We start from the raw sequence: 4,945 nt of genomic DNA, 5'->3' as shown, positions 1-4,945 counted from the left end.
CCAGAAGTTTCCTAGACTTAAATCAACTCATGTCAATAAGTCAGTTGCAGCTCATAGTGACTCTATAAGGTAGAGCAGAAGTTGCCACACAGGTTTTCTAAGGCTGTAAATCTCCATGGAAGCAGATTGCCTCATCTTTCTCCCAAGGAGCAGCTGGTGGGTTCAAACCAAGGAACTTTCGGTTAGCAGCCAATTGTTTACAGTTAAATTAGGAAGACAAACTAAATGAGTATTCTAGAGTTTCTTGATCTATTTCTAAAAATGCTTTTCAGAGTGCTTTTCTCACTGCATACTAATGAGGAAGGCTGCAAATAAGGCTGGAGGGGCCCCTCACTGAAACCTGAAGAAACCTTTCTTAGCACTAACTGGCTGTTTTTCTCTTCTCTTATCATTGTCTTCTGAGTAAACAGTATTAAAAAAAAGGCAACCAACCAAACTCACTGCAAGTAGGATCCACCCATAGAGACCCCTCCATGGGTTTCTGAGGAGGTATCACTACAGAAATAGATTGCCCAACCTTCCTGCCTAGGAGAGGCTGGTGGCAACCACCAGCCTTCTGGTTAGTAGTCACATGCCTTAGGCCGCCAGAGCCTTATTTACCCTGGGAAAGGAGGAGATACCGGACCCTGGGGCAACCAAGATAAAGAGGAAGCAGAGACATTCCTGCAGACAGAGAGGCCTGAAAATGCCCACTCCCATACTCTCTCCCCTTGCAGAATAAATCTCTCTAGACAAGTGTGAGGTACCTGAAAGACCAAGGACGGTTTCTTTATCACTGACCAGAAGAAGGGCCAAGAGACCACAAGACAACTACAACTCATCCTGTAAGGAAAAGAAAACATTATCAACATTGCTTGATTCCCTTTAAAAGCCCTACCATTCCCCAGCTCCAGAGACAGACATTTTGGAGAAATGATCCTCACTGTCTCCTTGGGTATGATACTCAATAAGCCTTTTGCTTTCCCTCTTCAACCTGTTGTGATTATTGGCTCTTCCCAACAGGAAGTAAGGACTTTGTTTTCCTACAACACTAAGACAGATTTATCATCATTAAGTAGAAAATGTCAATCTTTTAATTTAGTGAACAAGTTTAATGACTGCTGTTTTATTTTACATTTCCTTGATTTCAAATGGTGTTTTTATCTATTTTTTAATTATCCTCATATTTCATGCCTTATTAGAAGCTTTGTATTGTTTTCATCAATCTGATTTATGTTTGCTACATTAAGATGAGTAACCCTTTTTCTGTAATCATTTGTGTGCTTCTTGAAAACATTATGAAGAGTAAAATTTCCTTTTTGTTATGTGCATTTCTAAGTATTTAGACAAATGCATAGAGTCATAAGTCCATCATCACGGTTCCACACAGAACAGTTCCATCACCTCAAAGTTTCCCTATGTTATCCCCACATATGGACAATCCCTACCCCTGCCCACAACTTCTGGTGAATGCTGAGCTGTTCTTTTCTTATTGTTTTGCCTTTTCCAGAGTATTATATATGGTTTCTTTGAACGAGCAAAATGCATTTAAAATTCATCCATAGTTTTAAGTGAATCAATTGTTGTTGCTGTTAGTCCCCTCATTTCTTTTATTTCTGACTAATTTTTCATTGTATGGGTGTATCACATTTTATGAGACAAAAGATATTTGAGTGATTTCTAATATGAGAAGATTGTGAATGACACTCCTGTAGACATTCATGTACTGACTGTTGTGTGAAGATATTTTCATTTTTCTTGAGTAGATACCTAGGAGTTAGATTAGTGGCATTATGTGGCTGTATTTATTTTTTAACAACTTTATTAAGGTATAATTGATTTACAATAAACCAAATATATTTAATGTGCACAATTTTGTAAGTTTTTACATGTGAGTCAAAAACTATCAACACAAACAAGATAATGAGTGTATCAAAATTTTCTCTCAACCTTATCAACACACCTTATTCATTTATTTATTTATTTTATGGATGGAGGTTATGGCTTTTTTTCACTCAGTGAAATTATTTGCGATGCATTCAAGTTGTTATCATTGTCAATAACTTCTTTTTGTTACTGAGCAGTATCCCATTGCATGAACCACAATAAATGTTTATTAACTTGTCAGCAGACATTTGTATTGTGCCATTCTGATTGTAGTATATTGGGCATCTGGGGAGTCCTAGAATCCCCACTTCCCTTTAGGAGTATGGGGGCATCTGCATTATACCTTCAGAGTTCCATGAACCCAGAGCTCCTTGGGAATATTCATCTGTTTCTTTCCAGGTTTTCAATATTTTGATTTGCTACCATTTTTCTTGGCCTTTTTTGCAATCAGTTAAGTCTGAGTGTCCTATCCCTGAAGAGCAGTGGTGGTTCAGTGGTAGAATTCTCCCTTTCCATGAGGAGACCCAGTTTGATTCTGGCCAGTACATCTCATGCACAGCCATCACCATATGTCAGCAGAGGTTTGCATGCTCTTATGAGTTGAACAGGTGTCAGCAGAGATTCTAGTCTAGGATGGACTAGGAAGAAAGGCTTGGTAATCTACTTCCAAAAATCTGTCAATGAAAACCCTATGGATCACAATGGTTGGATTCCAATGTGCATGGAGTTACCATGAATCATCAGCATACTAGGCAGCAATGAAAAACAAACACCCTATCCTTGAAATAGGAGCTCTGGTAGCATATTGCCTAAGGTATTTGACTGCTAACCAGAAGGCTGGTGATTTAAACCCACCAGCCACTCCTCAGAAGGAAAGTTAGGCAATCTCCTTCCACAGTGATACCCAAGGAGGGGTCACTATAATTGGGTTCGAGTCTACGGCAGTTTTTTTTTTTTTTTCTTTTAATCCTTGAAATGCTTATTACCTTGATCCTGTTTTTGTCTATACCTATATTATGACTTCAGTAGGTGCATACAGGAAACTGCTGCAGTAGCTTTCAATTGTACCTAAGTACTGCTAGCCTTTTTCTCCTCCAGTCAATTCCATAAACACTGCCAGATCCATATTCTCCATAGTCCTAAAGCACAGTCTCCTGTACCAAAACTGTGAATAGCATTCTACTTTCCAACAGATTCACTCTAGAATCCTAAGACCTGTGTTTAAGATCCTCCAAAATATGGTTCAAAAATTCTCTGACATATGTTATGCTCTAGGCAACAACAGCAATGATTCTTGGGTCACTTCAACTTTTCTTCACTCACACTTTTGTTTATTTTGGAAACATAAACTGTGTAATCTTCCTTCACACACTATCTCTGCCTTTCAACACCTTATGTCTCACTTAAGGCCCTTCACAATTTCCACGTTTTAGTCTGTTTCCTTCTCTTTGCATTTATCTCTTTCTCTATCATTCTCCTTGGTTGTACTTCTTCCCTTCCAACAAAATACAACCTTTCCCAATGTTGATTATCTATGTAATTTTCTTTGCCCATCTCTTGTAATATGTATCATTTGTATCATTTTTAATTGCTTGTTTTCTTTAATTGTCCATTCTAAATTGTAAACCACTTGCATAGGCACTTTGCCATTCTCATTCTTGAATTGTTACTCTGTGGTTTTGGATTTAGTAGATACTCATTTTTTTTTTTTTAATAATGAGTTAAATTTAAATGAGGAATACAGAAAAAAGACATTCTTTCTATTTTGTCCAAATGATTTATAGTTTTGCTGTATTTCAATATAATATCTATTATTATAGCAGTAGTCAATGAGTGATGCAAAAGTTTAATGTGTTCAGATTTGACTGAAAGTTTGGAGGTGCAAATCAACCCAGAGATGCATCAAAAGAAAGGACGGGGAATCTCCTTCCAAAATATTAGCCATTGAAAACTCTCTGAAACACAGTTCTACTCTGACCCACATATGTTTACCAGGAGTCCGAGACAATTCAAGCGCAACTGGAACTGGATTATTACAGCAATTGGAATGTGGTTTATAGTAACATTTATTTCACACAGCCTACAAGAAGAATAAAAGCTACTGTATGGGAATCCAAGTACTACTCTGAAAAATGCTCAAAATCTTGCCCGTGAATAAATGTTAATAAGAAAATAATGTCACACTAGTTACAAGAGGCTAAAGATAGATTGGGACCATGGTTCTTAGAAGTGTGAGTCCCTAGGTAGAAATGATATTTCCCAATCTATGAGAGAAAGGAACTTGTTAACAATGGTCCCACTGGGACAAAAACACCCATCAATGACAAATACAGTTTCTTCTCCACTTCTTGTTAAATAAAATGTGTAAAACATAAGTGAGGCATATTGCAAGCAGTAGGAAAAGAACACATTTCTTCTGTCCTGCTACCTCAGGTCATTCCAGTGAAACTTCTGAAATAAAAAGAATAGACAAATTCTCTCTCCCTTGGTAAGTCTTTATGGCAACTGAGCAATGATTCATGTAAGTTTAAATACTTCTGTCACTTCAAATAGCTTTCTGTAGAGAAACTATTTTAATTCACTTTTATTTTTCTTTTAATATTCTGCCAATGAGATTTAATTTGTCTCACCATGTTTGAATTCCCTCTCAATGTCCTTAAACCAAAAAACAAACTCACTGCCATTGAGTCTATTCCAACTCATAGAGACCCCTTCTTGGGTTTGGTAGGTGGTATCTCTACTGAAGTAGGCTGCCCAGTCTTCCTTATGAGGAGTGGCTGGTGAGTTTGAACTGCCAGCCTTCTGGTTAGCAGTCAAATGCCTTAGGCACTATGCCACCAGAGCTCCCCACAATGTCCTTAGATGAGCTAGTTTTTTGTATGTTGCTAAACCTCATGCCCCAAAAAAATGCATTTTATTTTTCTGCAGACTCAGTCACTGTGATAACTGAGTTTATTCTCCAGTTATATGACATAAAATGTGGTTCTGATGTGAATGCCAGTATATTAGCCTAAATTGCTTCTTTACCTTATTTATGCACTTAAGTTTATTGAGTTTTTGCATTTATCTCTGTGCACAT

This window comes from Orycteropus afer, unplaced genomic scaffold (assembly GCF_000298275.1).
Source record: "Orycteropus afer afer isolate SDZICR_OR568_19922 unplaced genomic scaffold, OryAfe1.0 scaffold00883, whole genome shotgun sequence".
In the NCBI taxonomy this organism is placed as follows: domain Eukaryota; kingdom Metazoa; phylum Chordata; class Mammalia; order Tubulidentata; family Orycteropodidae; genus Orycteropus; species Orycteropus afer.
This window is presented reverse-complemented; position numbering follows the sequence as displayed.